A 15,925-nucleotide genomic window follows, 5' to 3' on the forward strand; every position below is an offset into this window, starting at 1 on the left:
TTGCTTCAACCGGACCGTTTATATGACCGGTTTACCGATTCTCGAGTCGACCCGACCGGGTCGGTGTGAGTTTAATAACACTTCTTAGTATAGTTTGTAAATTTATAAGAAAAAAAAATTGTAAATATAAGATTCTCTTTACTTTGTGTAAAACATATATGTGGACATTTTATTCAGTTAAGGATTGTAACGCAATGTTGTCCGACTTCATACTTCTTGGAGGACCACTGAATTTCCCAAGATGTCCATTTATGCCAGACTTACTCCAACCATATAATTTATAAATACTTCCGGTGGATGTTAATGCCTTCACATCCTCGACCCATCTTCTTGCATGATCATGGATTCCTCTCCCTCCAATATTAAATTCGCTTTGCTTTGGTTGCTATGTGTATTCATGTTCAACTCAATTATGTGCAGTTTGAAAGTTCACTGCAACGAGAAGGACATGAACACACTCCTACACTTCAAACAAGAAGTCATAGATCCTTCAGGCTTGCTCTCCTCTTGGTTCACTGAACATGATTGTTGTGAGTGGACAGGAGTTCACTGTGACAATATCACGGGCAGAGTTACAGAGCTCAATCTCCCTTGTCATACAAATCACTCTGTAGTCTTTGTTTATGGAAAGGAGGAGGAGGACAAATCACACTGCTTAACAGGTGAATTCAATATTCTATCTTTACTGGAACTTGAATATTTAAGTTACTTGAATTTGAGAAACAATGCCTTCAAGGTTATCCAATGTAATTCAATGGGTAGCCATAAATGTGATAACTTGTCAAGAGGTACACCTCCCCATCTGTGTGGAAACTCCTCCAACCTCCATTATCTTGATTTATCATCATATAATTCTGATATTCTCATTGCTAATCTCCGTTGGATGTCCCGTCTTTCCTCCTTGCAATATCTTAATCTTGGTGGTCTTGATCTTCATAAGGAAATTGACTCGCTTCAGTCAGTGACCATGCTCCCTTCACTTGTAGAGTTACACTTGAAGACCTGTCAACTTGAAAACATCTATTCGTCTCTTCAGTATGCTAATTTTACTTCACTTCAAGTTTTAGATCTTTCTGACAATCATTTAATATCCGAGTTTCCTAGTTGGTTATTCAATCTCAGTTCTCACATCTCTGATATTGACCTTAGTCAAAATAAGATAAATGGCCAACTATCTAAAATATTGCCAAATCATGGAAGCATCAAATCCTTGGTTTTGTCTCATAATAACCTGGATGGATCCATTCCATATTGGATAGGGCAACTTGAACAACTACAAGATCTTGATCTTTCTTTTAATTCATTTTCTGGTCCAATTCCAACAAGTTTCGGAAATCTATCATCCTTGATTGTATTGGAACTCGAGTCAAATCATTTGAATGGAAATCTTCCAGAAAGTCTTGGGCAACTCTTCAACTTGGAGATCATGGCAGTTAGGGATAATTCCTTGACAGGAATTGTGTCTGAACGAAATTTATTATCTCTTTCGAATTTGAAGCAACTTTCCTTGAGCTCGCCAGCCTTGGGCTTTGATTTTGATCCTGAATGGGTCCCTCCATTTCAATTGAAATATATTTCGTTGGGATATGTGACTAACAAACTTCCTTCATGGCTATTCACACAAAATTCTCTCAAACTTCTAAGAATTGTAAACTCACGTGCTTCATTTGAACCTCTTGACAAGTTTTGGAACTTTGCTACTCAACTTAGAATTTTTGTCTCTATTCAACAACACAGTCAACGGGGACATGTCAAATGTGTTGCTAAACTCGACCTTTGTTTGGTTGGTTTCCAATAATTTGGGAGGTGACTTGCCTCGATTATCACCTAAAGTGGTTGTTTTGAATTTAGATAACAACTCTATGACGGGATCCATTTCTCCTCTATTGTGCCACAAGATGGTAGAAGAAAGCAATTTAATGTACTTAGAACTGAGCTATAATCTTTTATCTGGAGAACTCACGGATTGTTGGAATGACTGGAAATTGTTGCGTCATGTTGGTTTGGGGAAGAATAACCTAACAGGAATGATTCCTCACTCCATGGGATCCTTGTCTAACCTCAATTCATTGGATTTAAGTGGCAGTAAGTTCTTTGGAGAAGTACCTTTGTCTCTAAAATATTGCTAGAATCTTTGGATCCTTAATCTAGGTGAAAATAACTTCTCTGGAGCTATACCAAGCTGGATAAGGAGCGCAAAAGCTCTTCGACTGAGCTCGAACCAATTCAGTGGCAATATCCCCACACAGATATGCCAACTTAAGTCACTAATGGTCATGGATTTTGCAAACAATACATTGTCAGGACCAATACCCAACTGCCTCCATAACATTACAGCCATGCTTTATGATCATGCTTTAATTGGTAAGTTCGGCATTATTGTTCAAATACCTGGTGATGAACCAATACTCGTTGGTTCAGGTATTAAGATGCCCATAAAAGGCAATGAATTATTGTACTCGACTTTGATGTATGCTATTGATCTTTCAAGCAATAATTTGTCTGGAACAGTGCCTTCAGAGATTTTCATGCTGACTAGATTGCAATCAATGAATTTGTCCCATAATCAATTAGTAGGGACGATACCAGATGAAATTGGAAACTTGAAACAGTTGGAGTCCATTGATCTCTCAAGCAATCGTCTCTCTGGACAAATTCCACAGTCCATGTCTGGTTTGTCTTTTCTTGGTGTCTTGAACCTGTCCTTCAACAATTTCATGGGCAAAATCCCATCGGGGACCCAACTTGAAGGTTTCACAAATCTTAGTTATATGGGTAATACTGAACTTTGTGGACCTCCACTTACCCAGATCTGCCCACAAGATGAAAAACCTCATAATACAAATCCGATGGGAAAAAATGATGATGATGATGATGATAAATCTGAAATATATTCATGGTTCTATATGGGCTTGGGAATCGGATTTGCATCGGGATTTTGGGGAATTTTTGGCCCCATATTATTCAACAGGAGATGGAGGCATGCTTATTTCAGATTTCTTCACCGTCTGTATACCATGGTGATTCAAAAGATGAATTCCCTTTATTAAAAATATAAGAGATTGCAATTGTGGTAAGTAAAGAAGCTATTTTTTTAAGCTCTAAACTGACTCTGATTTTACTGCATAGGTATTTATATTGTTTAAATCAAATATACTATATCTACTATCCAGAAATTGAGTGCCTTTTACTCTCCTTAGATTAAAAGTATATCGTCTTCCATTTACTTGCCTATATATTCCATTGTATGTGTGCGCGTTGTTTTGTAGGTATCTTTCATGCATACTCTTTTAGCATGCCAAAACTCCATGTTTTTGAGTCATCAATTATAGTGTAATGACTTAAATGAAGGCACAAATAACATTTCTTTTCGCATGCTCTAATTCCTGAAATCGACATTAGTATTGCACTTTTGATAGTAATATCTGAATTATTTTCAAACTAGAAATCATGTAACTTGTTATTTATCCTTGCAAATTCTGTACAAATTTTGCAGGTCCTTGATGTCCATGCTTCAACAAGTTACTTCACCCAGAGGTTTTGCAAGAGGCCACAAGGTTGCTTTTGTTATTGAAGATATACAAATAAGAAAAGTGGCTTGTGAGTTCTTGTTTTTATTAAGTTAGCTCACTGGAAACACCTCTATTTCCTCTGTAGAATTTGTGTTCTGTGTTAAGTCTACAATGTTTGTTTATACTAAATAATGATAATGAAGATGCTTTTATACTAGTTCAATTATTTAGCATATCATGTTGTACCTATGAATTTGTAATTACATCTAAAACATAAAAAATAAAACTTAAGCAAGAGAAGGAATTTAAAAAAATAAAATAAAATTTTGAAGGATATGAGTACCATTGAAGATCTCTCTAAAGAAGTTTCTGACAGTGAGATACAAATACAAGGACTGATATCACTCCTTGGATAGTTGGATTCTTCATATATATATATATATATATATATATATATATATATATATATATATAGAGAGAGAGAGAGAGAGAGAGAGAGAGAATCCAATGCTAAACTGATATACGATTTAAGATTAGATCCTTCCGTGTATACTTATTTGGGGTGCAAACAGCATAAAACTTGCTTCAATTTCTGCCGAGGTCAACAGTGTTAGAGAATGTTGTTTGAGTCCTTGGACCTCATTATGTCAAACTCCATAGCCACAATTATTTAACTAAGAAGTTTGTACCATTATCTTTCATTTATATGTAGTTCTCACACCTCAGCTTTTGATGTTTGCTTGCTATCACACTCTCTTTCTCTCACTTGAACATTTATAACTTTCTTCCCACTATTAACGTTACCTGAAATAATTTAGTGAAACTAAGGAATGCTAGTCTTTCTACCTACTCATCTTCATTCTCAACAACCTAATTGCAGTCTGAATTGGATATCATATGGCTTATCTTCTCATTATACTTGTGAATCCCCTGATTGGACTTTGGGGTGTCATAGCATTTAATTCAGAACCAGAGGCACATGATTTAAGAGTGTAATCTTTTCTGTATTGTGGAAACTTTTCTGTATCATCCAATCTTTTGTTAATCTCCATGCTCGCCAAATATAATGACCCTATATGATAAATCTTAATTAGAGATTTAATATAAGGATTTAAATGCCATAATTAGATTCAATGAGTGATTCCGAGTATTTTGATTGTAATCATGACTATGTTATGAACAGTGCGTTCTGCCGGAGAATTTACAGTTTGTGAATTAACCGGTAGAGCTTAAAAGAGCAAAATAATTTTAGAGACGTAATTTGATAATTCTGACGACAAATATGAGTTCAGAACGAAAAATTGTATAGTCTGCACTTTCCGTAAAAATCTCGTGAATAGTGTTTCTACCGGGTATTTTGTACTGCTGTTTAAGCAACCGGTAGAGTCCAGAAATAAATAATTGATAAAATAAGAATAAGAAAGTCCAATATATGCCAAGCAAGTCAATATAGGCCCAAGAAAATGATAAGTTTATAAGTTTTAAGTTTCATAAGTAAATGAAGTACAATTAGTGATTCACAGTGCATTTCGTCAAAAACGGTGCAAAAACCATACTGTGAATTATGAATATTGTTCCTTAGGAAATAAAAATTAATGTAAATGATATTAGAAAAAATAAAAATATATTTGTAGCCTTGAGTTAGTTCCGGGTTAGTTTAAGTGAAAATACGCGAAAGAAAAATACCCGGGTAAAAGCCACATGTGCTATAAAACATAAGTGACTTATGTGATCACTATTCACTCAAAGAAAAACACTTTTTTCTCTCTCCTTGGGGCCGATCAGCAGCTATGGAAGGGGGGTTAGGGTTTTGGTTTTTGCTTCTTTGATTTCTCCTCCAATATTCCACCAAATCTTTCACCCAATATACCAATCTCATAGGAAATCATCCAAGGAAGCTATTCCACCCCTCCATTTGAGCTGATTTCGTTTGTGGAGGGAGATATTCATCACTCCATTTTCGGATTACTATTCATCCAAGGTGAAAAAGGGAGTTTTTGGTGGAGTCTTGCTTGTTGGTCACCTTCTAGACCTTGTATAAGCTTTTGGAGGTAATGAACCTCTATTTTCATGCTATTATTTTGATGATTTGAGTTATAAAAGTTATGAGTATGTTTTGGTAGGAAAGCATTGTATATTAAACTTTGATTTAATGATGAATCTTTGATGTCGTGGATTTAAGAAATGAAAATAAGCATTTGTATGTATGTAAAAAAATTAGAAAAAAATCCTATGCTTTCCTCTACATGTTCGGCCATCATAGGTGAAGAGTAGGTTGTTGTGCAAAATTTTTATCTTAAGTATTAGGAAGGTTTAATGTGTAGGAATTAAGTGGAAATTTGATAAATTAGTGAGAATGCCAAAGTGGGAAAAATTATATGAAATATGCCCTTAGGTTTAGGCCTTGTGGGGCTTTGGAGGGACTTTATGCTCCAAAAATTAAGTTGGAACCTTATGAAAACATGTATTTGTATGTGTAAGTTACATGTAAGTGAAGAAAAAGAACCTTTGTCTATGTCCTTGTAGTGTTCGACCTAGAGGGCGGTATAGGGGTATATTTTGTTACATTTTATTGTAAATAAAATGTGTTGTAATTCATTGTATAAAATTGATGAGTTAAGAAGTGAAATGATTTGAAAAATGGTTGAAAAATACTTTGATTTCCTAAGGGTATGTCCGCGGCTTTTGAAGTAAAATGGCATGAATGATGTTGAAAATTCTCAAGTGAATACTTGATTAAAATTAAAGAATGCTAACGAGTATAAGGTGGTCTAGACTTGTGTATTGGCATAACATTGACAAAAGTATAAAGAAAGGAAGATAAGCGATAAAATGTATGCCTTATGGAAAGTCTAGGCATGATAGCATTTTATTGATTTGTATTTGTGGATTCTTGCTCTAGGTGTACCTAGGGACTAAAAAGGATCGGAATCTCTTGAAGACATATAAGTAACTTGTGCAACAAGTAAGCGTATTGGTAAAGCTTCAAGAGGTAAGCTCTATGTTTAAGGAGACTTTTCCTGCTTGAGTGCTCCACCATGGTTAGTGAACTATGGTTGGACTGTATGACTGTTATTTAGATGCTTTGTATAGATGCATTCATATAGAGTTATTCGATAACATGATATGTTTTGCTCTGATATGACTTCTGTAATATGATTTCTGTAACAATCTCTGGCCATTGATTGTATAGTACCCGGATGTCCGCTTTGGGGTCCTCCCTCGGGACTGATGGTGTACGCCTCTGATATGTCTGGTTCCGCTTTGGGGTCTCCCTCGGGAACACGTGCGTTGATTTCCGCTTGGGGTCCTCCCTTGGGAATGACGGCGCACACCTCTGATATGATATGGATAAATGCTCTGTTCTGTTATGATATTTGTTATATGTTGTATTCGTATACTCTGTATCTGACTTTCGTGCAGGAGTGAGCCAGGAGTATGGAGAATTCTCTATAAACTTGGAGCTTATTGAGATTTGTAATCTCGCCCCTTGTTGGGGACATATTTTCAAGTGCCCAGATTCCCGGTGAGTCCTCACTAGGCAGGGACGCGACACGTGGCTGAGGCAGTTGACGGATCGGATTTTGAGTGGCTATAGGCTACTACTTTTTGGAAGTATATTCATGTCATTTTGTATTTCCACCTTTGATGGATCATGACATTGATCCTTTATTTTGTATATGGCATGTATATGTTTTGTACATGTCTGTCAGTTTGATGCATGTACATTTGAGTATTCAGGCACGGTATATGATGATGTAATATTCAGATATGTTTACGTGTTGGATTGCATGCTGTTAGATATAGTGGCACTGAGCCAAGTTATGCATGCGCCCATGGATGGGCATTTGATTATATTTGTATAAACTGTTTATCAGGAAATGCTTCTGAGTGGGATTGAAAAATCCCCAATTGTCCGATTTATAGAGGAAACTCTGTCCGATTTTCGTTTACGACGAATGAGAATTTAAAAAGAAAAAGAAAAAGTTAGCTCGTATTTTCATAAGTTAAGTCTTCCGCTGTTTTCTGTTTTATCATATGTATGTTAATTGAACCGGCTCGAGACGAGGATGTTACACCACTCATAGTGATGATGCAGATGATGGTTCTCTAAAGATTGGATGAATCAAACTCGTTTCACACCAAGGAAAAGGAACTCTTACATAGATTTGTTGGCGAATGAAGCAATTATCTTAGGAGACAAGGTTATTATTTATCGCATAATGCTCACAGAATCGCTTCATCTGTTTACTTTAGATTCATCTCGTATTTTGTTTGTTTTTATTTAGCATTTTTATTTTAATTGGGCTACGCCCTCCTCTGTAAAAAAAATGTTGATTCACTTTTTGTGAATTTTAATTACTACCCTTTTTCCGGCGGCCGAATATATTAGTCTTTATTAGATTGATATAGCAATCAATATATGATCAGGTAACCATTGATTGTATACATGGAAATATAAAATGAAAAACTAACATGTGTCAGGGAGTGTTATCATCAACCGAAAAAGGCAAAAGATGCGGGTGAGGTGTCTCAAACCAAACTAAGGCGGACATCATCATCACGTGTAGGGTGCGAAGCTTGTCTCAAGGCTTTTAAAAATAAATAAAAAAATACCATGTGGAGAATTACATACTTCACTGACAAACATAACCATGAGATGGTCTCCAAAAAGTGTTTCATATTTGAGAACACATAAGAAGTTGTCCCATATCTACCGTGAGCACGCGTCATTTAAGAAGCTTTTCGATGAGCAAGGAAGCACGGACACTCCAAAAAATAGAGAGTGTCGTGTCCAACACGCTCCGACACGGTGTCCGACACGCGGTTAACATTCCCGACACGTTGACTATTTCGACACGCGAATTTGACTGTGTCCAACACGTTCCAACACGATCAAATGGCATTTTTGTAAAAAAAAAAAATTTAAAAAAAATATATTAATAAAGCTTCCACCTGATCATATCAATTTTATTTTTTTGTCTTTTTTTCCTTTAAGTAGATAAGAGATCATCTCAGCATCACTGTTGTCAATTCCTATTACGCTCTTGTTGTATCTCCTTCTCTCTAATCTGATTTGATCTCTCTATCTGATATTATATCTCTCTCATCCCAGTTCCTATTTTTTTTATTAAAGCTTCCACATTTATAACGTGTTGATGGGTATTATTAGTTTAGTTTCATTTTTTTGTTAAATTATTGAATATTAAATGAAATATACGCTATATAAATTAAAAATATTATTTAATATTAAAACGTGTCCCAACGTGTCGAAATCCATATTTTTTTAGGATTGACGTGTCGAAGTATCGTGTCGTGTCGTGTCACGTGTCGCATGTTGTATCGGTGTTACATAGTCGATGAGTGTATTTGGAGGTCCAAGAGCACTCAAGAGTTTGAAGACAAGTGGAAACATCTTCTTGTTCAATATGGTCTTGATGGAAATGAGTGGTTGCATGTACTTTATTCAAATAGATCATCTTGGATACCAATATTTAATAGTTCGACTTTCTTTGTTGGTAGGAACTCTACTCAGTGCAGCGAAAGTATAAGGTCATTCTTTGATAGTTTTGTTACATCTAGCGCAACCTTAAAGGAATTTGTGGAGAAATATAACCAAGCAGTAGATGTTCGCTATGAATCATTCAAAAAAGAAGAATTTGAATCTAAGCACAAAGAAAGGCTTTTGCTGTTTTATATGCCATTGGAGGAGCATGCAGCTAAAGTGTATACCCATGCAATATTTTGAAATTTAGTAGTGAGCTTTCTCTTGGTTTACAATTCTCTAAGGAGAAACTTGACAATAGTGGTGAATGGGTTACGTATAGAGTTTTTAATAAGAAAGACAAAAAAGATTCTGCAATAGCTGACATGAAATTGGAAAGTATAGAAGTTAGGTGTTCTTGTCATTATTTTGAATTCATGGGAATCCTATGTCGACATATTCTTGCTATATTTTTTTATCGAAAATGCTAAGCAGATCCCTGGACACTTTATCTTTCGTCAATGGAGCAAAGAAGGAGATGTTATACAAAGTACAAACAGGGACATATGTACCACTGATGGAGATAGACTACTTCAGAGCTTTCCCCTACACTATACATTCCAAGCTTAATGAGCTTGCATATAAGTCAGACGATGCATTTAGATTCATTTGTGTTTGTATTGTGTAACATCCCGAGCGCTGACGAGGGCGGGGAGTGATCGCCGATGCAAAGAGGCACGGACAAGGAGCGGCTCCTGACAGGCTTCCAGCGGGGGGTTACATGCATGAATAAATCGAATCGACACCCGAAAGAGAGGGATTCCAAAGACTGTGCAGGAATGTGACTGCACAGTTTGGGATAGCTTATAAGGATTAATTGGTACTACCTATACTAACAAGATGCATCCCTCCTGGGAAGTTTTCCCGGGAAGTGTGCGAGTGAAGAAAAAGCACACTGAAAAGTCTCGTGTTAGTATGTGGGGATAGTCGTTGATTCTTGAAGCGGCCGGGCGTTACAAGTGGTATCAGAGCAGGGCCTCTCTTCCAGTACGGTGTGGTTCGAGGACGAACCAAGCGGAAGCTGGTGGGCATCTAACATCCTGAGCGCTGACGAGGGCGGGGAGTGATCGCCGGTGCAAAGAGGCACGGACAAGGAGCGGCTCCTGACAGGTTTCCAGCGGGGGGTTACATGCATGAATAAATCGAATCGACACCCGAAAGAGAGAGATTCCAAAGACTGTGCAGGAATGTGACTGCACAGTTTGTGATAGCTTATAAGAATTAATTGGTACTACCTATACTAACAAGATGCATCTGCTTTTCGGTAGCCCGGATCGGAAGAACTCTACAGTTAAGCGTAAGCACTTGGAGCAATTCTAGGATGGGTGACCTCCTGGGAAGTTTTTCCGGGAAGTGTGCGAGTGAGGAAAAAGCACACTGAAAAGTCTCGTGTTAGTATGTTGGGATAGTCGTTGATTCTTGAAGCGGTCGGGCGTTACATATTGATTCTCTTTCTAAAGCTGCAGAAAAGTTTTCAACATCTAATGAGAGTATTGGTCTATGATGAACTTGAAGGATCCTAACATTATGCAAACGAAAAGGCGAAAAAGAGATTCCCAAAACACTTCACATGGACGCAGGATTCGTAGTGGGATTGAAGAAGCATCAAAGCATACTAATATTTGTGAAAATTGCAAGGAATGTGGACATAATAAGCGTACATGCAAAGAAATGAATCTATATTCACTTTAGTTTCGATCATGTTATTTATTTCAGAAATTAGGATGTTTATAGAATTGATTTTGTTAGCTTTAATCATGTTGGTTTCAATTTGGACAATAAGTATTTATTCATTATTTTAATGTCATTCTACACTTTTATATTGAGTTTTAGAATACTCTTCAACTGTGTTGTAGAGGAGAACATACTTCTCTACGCATATCTTGTGTTATTTTGTAAATCAGTTTTGCATTTTCATGTGTAGTTATAACTGGCTCCGTATCAATTTGATGCTTTCTATGATTAACACATTCCTCAGGTTGCCATGAATGCTGGGGCTTTTAAATCTTTGAATTGTTCCTCAATATAACATCTAAAGAATTGTTGGCTTCCTTGTAAAGTGAATGCTTTCTCTTTATTTTTCACATTGCTTCTTAATAGGAGGACAGGATGTATGTGTATAGGACAGGGTGCACTTTATAAAGTGAAATACAGAGTGCAGACTTTTACAAAGTACAAATGATCTTACAGCTATCTATGAATTTGTAAAAGTCAACTCCCGTGTTTTACTCATCAATAGTTAACCACTTGCACTTTACTTTAACATGCACCTTGCACATTAGAGGATCCAGTCCGTTGAAGTATGCTTAATTTGTTGTTTAACTTTGGATCTACTCTGAGTGCTCAACTTTAGTTTCTGGTATGTTGTGCCCAGTTTTTCTTTATTAACAACAAGTATGGTGTCTTCATCCAAGTGTTAATAAAATTAACTTTTCTACTACTCATTTATGTGCAATTGTTTTTACCAGGAAGCTTCTTTAAATGCCTTGAATGATGAGACTCCACGAACAACAAATAAATTCTAAACAGTGATGTATTAGCCAAGTTTCTATCAGAATCTGGTATACAACAGTATAATCCTAAGGTATAGCCGTATAATAATTTAATGTGCAAATTCTGGGAACTTGTATAATGGTGTGTTACTATACTATAATGCTCATTATTCTTAGCACCCGTGACTATTACTATTTTCTTTTTCCAATTTGTGATATTATGTACTCCTTTGTACACCGTTTTCGTTGACAATAAGTGATAATCAGTACAAGTTCTTATGCTCTGATTCCTTTTTTTCTTCCCTGACCTCCACACAAAACAAATTATTATATATAATTCGGCTTCTTCAGGAAACAAAATGTGAGAACCAGCACTTTAAGATTCAAATATCAAAGCACAGTGCAAAAAATTAATATGCAGAGAAGGCAGGGAGCAAAGTAAATACGAAAAGCAATTTCATTGCACCATCATGCATGACTATTTACATTATATTTATAGTGTGAATAAATAAAAATTATTCATTTCTCTTCTAATTTTCTCTTTAATATGTTCTTCAATTTAAAAAAAAAAATCTGAATTTTATACAATCAGTGAATTACACTAGCTTCAGTCATTCTATATGATCAATGAATTCATGCAGTTATTCCAAATGATTGGTTTCTCTAACAGACAGGAGAATCACAATTTGGTTTGTCAGCTTCAAGAAATTCTAAGCCAGTCCAATGTCAAACAGCTGCACAATATTCCTAATCGACGCTCCCACAAATCCAACATATTATGCCTAAAAGTCACACTGTAAAGGAAGTTCTTGTGCTGAACCCAATTCATATAACTTTCTCATCAATATGAAACAGATAAACATTAACTATTTGCATGCAATGTCTTCGATTGCATTTCCTATTAGTATAATTTCTTATAGATAATGGCAAGAGAAAAAATTTTATGTATAGCATCAAATAGTGCATCAAAAGGAATATATAGAGGATAAGATTAAACCAAATATAAGAAGAAATGTACCAGTAACAAGTACGAAAGTATTTGAGCAAGCCCATGCTAATACTGAAAGACTTCCACTCCTGTTCATAGAAGAATCAACCAACTAGAAACTATTTATAAACAAAGTGGGGCTTCACTTGAAACCAGAAAACAAAGCATACATGTACAAAGGAAAAAAGGTTTATTGCATGTTAATTTGAAAAACCATGACCACAATGTCAAAGAATATAAAGTAATTGGGTTGAAGGCAGGCATTTAGGTGTCCTTGACTTCAAAAACTATACTTTCGTAAATCCAGGACTTTCCAAAATGTCCCCATGGATTTTCAATATGCGTTGAAAGTTAAAACCCTGGGACTACTTGGTTACCATGATCTGTGATTTATCTATATTATTATAAACACAATCTTGGCAAGATGTCACATTGAGTTCCTAAAAATGGCCTTAGAGTCAATGTGATAGCCTTTAGTTGTAAACGCAAGAGAAAGAGACTTTGATGTATCTGCAATGCAAGGCACAAACTTTTCGAATATATCAGTCATGTCAAAGTATGAAGCCAAATATTGCTAACAAAAAGCATGTCCACAACTCCACATATGACACTGTCAAAATCTTAAGAGATAATTATATACAGTTAAGATCTATAATATAGTTCAAAACAACCGAGGTTAAGAGGAACTTATGCATCATAATGAGAAGAATAAGACCAAAAAGGCTGATGGATCCCACAATTAGATAGAAGACCAAGCTAACTGTTATTCATTACTACTTACAGCTCTGTTCCATAGTAGAAAAGTGTCAACATGCATGCGTGCATGACATATATTCAAGAAATTGAATGAGAGATACCAAATTCTAGTACAGACCAGAAGAAAATAATCTTGATTTAATCAGATACTCGTTGATTAGAATCATAGACATTGACATTAAATAGTTATAGTTATTTCAGCTTAATCTCATTCCACATCAGATACATGACAAAGTACATAATCCACTGACTCAATCAAGGAACCTAGAGGAACGATTGATTCATTGTCAAGCAAAGAGATAGCAAAGCAACAGTAACATGATAAACAGAAGAGCACAAAAAAGACTTGGACCATTATCCGATATGTTAACCAGACCTGTATCGGAGGAGGGCGCGGAGAATCAATTTCCGATTAGAATTTAAACCAAAGACGTGGAGCGGTGAGAGAAGGTTTTTGAACCCTAAAATTCTTTTAATCCATAGTATTGCTTTTAAGGTTAAAGGACTGTCGAATGAAGGGTATTACTATTAACTATTCATTTATTAAGTCAGTTAATTAGTTATTAGTTAGATAGTTGGTTAGTCAGTTAAACTGTTACAGTTTCTTGGCGCCACTTTGTAATCTTTCTTTTTCTTTTTCTTTCTTTAGATATCTGTTTACACAGATACAGTACTTCATATATAAGTACTCCTTGTATCTGATACCAATTCAGTTAATGAGAAATGATGTATTCTTCATCTTCTTCGTGCCACTGCTCTCTGTCTTCCCTAAACACTTTGATGGTATCAGAGCTATAGGGCTCTGGTATTGTCCACCTTTTTCTTTTTTGCTTCCGCACTATAATCTTTGTTACAGATATGGTTCAATCATCTTCCCATGTAACAGATGATCAAATTAGCCAGTCAAGTCCGTATTTTCTGCATTCCAATGAAAATCCATCGTTGGTATTGGTATCTCCAGTGTTTGATGGCAAGAACTATCACACTTGGGCAAGATCCATGAAGATGGCACTGAAATCCAAAAACAAGTTGGGATTTGTAGATGGCACAATCTCATCTCCAACTCAAGAATCTGATCCGCTGTTCTTGGCGTGGGATCGTTGCAACACAATGGTTCTGTCTTGGTTGCATCGTGCAATTGCAGAATCCATAGTCCATTCAATTGTGTGGATGGAGCTAGCTTCTGATGTCTGGCAAGATTTAAAGGAGCGTTTTTCACAAACTGATGTGTTTCGAATTGCTGATATTCAAGAAGATATGTATCGATTGAATCAAGGTGATAATTCAGTAACTCAATTTTTTACTCAGCTTAAAACATATTGGGACGAACTTGATACCTTGCAGCCATTACCAAGATGCAAATGCATACCAAACTGCACTTGTGGAGTAACAATGCAGACTCATGCAAAACAAAGCAGAGAGAAGGATCATGTCATTCGATTCCTGCGTGGACTCAATGATCAGTTTGCCCATGTTCGTTCCCAAGTCATGTTAATGGATCCACTTCCAAACATTAACCGAGTATTTTCCCTGGTAAGTCAACAAGAAAGGCAAATCAATGTTGAAACTTCTACTGATGTGAAAGCCTTCTTGAATACCAATGATCAGTCCTTTGCACGTGGTCGAGGAATTTACAGAGGCAGAGGCCGTATCACCTATGGAAGAGGGAGATCCAATCCTAATAAAGTTTGTACACACTGTGGACGCACGAATCACACCATAGAAACATGCTTTGAGAAGCATGGCTTTCCCCCAGGATACAGAAACAATCTGAATCGAAAAGCAAATCTAGTTACACATGACAATACTGCTGATGCATTTCAATTTGAAGATTCAAGAATTCAATTGCCAACTAGCTCAGATGAACAACTCCATTTCACAAAAGATCAATACCAAAGTCTACTTGGGCTGATTCAGAATCCACTTGAAAATATGAATCATTCTTCCAACATGGTTCAAACCAATGTTGTATCATCTAACCAAGGTAATGTTCAATTTCAATGGATTCTTGATACTGGAGCTACTGACCACATAACATACTCTCTTGATTTTCTTTCTTCACCTAGACAAATCAATCCTATACCTATCAAATTACCTGATGGTACCCAAGTCTTTGCCACTCACTCTGGAAATGTGATTTTGTCACCACTTCTTGTATTGTATAATGTTCTTTTTGTTTCAAAGTTCCATGTTAATCTCATTTCCATAACTAAACTAACCCGTGATTCAGATTGTTATGTCATTTTTCGTCAATTAACCTGCTCCATTTTGCAGAATACCAATGGGAGGATGATTGGAATTGCTAATCAGCATCATGGTCTGTTCACACTAATAGCACAACCTGGAAATCTTGTTAAAAACACAGCATACCAGTCAAATAAGAGCTACTGCAATAGCATAATAGTCGATTCCAAAACATGGCATCACAGATTAGGCCATTGTTCTTCATCAGTGTTAAAATCCATGTCTAAAGTCTTTCCTTTCATTTCTTGTAACAATAATGTTGATGTATGTGATGCATGTCATTATGCAAAACAGAAAAGAATTACATTTCCTTCTAGCACTTCTGAATCTCTACATTCATTTGATCTTGTACACGCAGATATTTGGGGTCCTAATGCTATTACTTCAA

The 15,925-nt window shown here is 36.1% G+C and overlaps 1 long non-coding RNA gene across 2 annotated transcripts; it reads left to right on the forward strand.

Annotated features, from left to right (window-relative positions):
- Positions 1–328: 328 nt before the first annotated feature.
- LOC133287672 (uncharacterized) lies at positions 329–7,444 on the forward strand. Of its 2 annotated transcripts, none has more exons than XR_009748275.1 (3): positions 329–662; positions 3,497–3,600; positions 6,415–7,444. It is a non-coding gene; the product is annotated as an uncharacterized LOC133287672 (long non-coding RNA). The 2 variants fall into 2 exon arrangements; XR_009748276.1 differs by having other exon boundaries at positions 3,497–3,557.
- Positions 7,445–15,925: the final 8,481 nt, after the last annotated feature.

This window comes from Gastrolobium bilobum, unplaced genomic scaffold (genome assembly GCF_033153095.1).
Source record: "Gastrolobium bilobum isolate Gb01-03AN ecotype WA unplaced genomic scaffold, APGP_CSIRO_Gbil_v1 utg6021, whole genome shotgun sequence".
In the NCBI taxonomy this organism is placed as follows: domain Eukaryota; kingdom Viridiplantae; phylum Streptophyta; class Magnoliopsida; order Fabales; family Fabaceae; genus Gastrolobium; species Gastrolobium bilobum.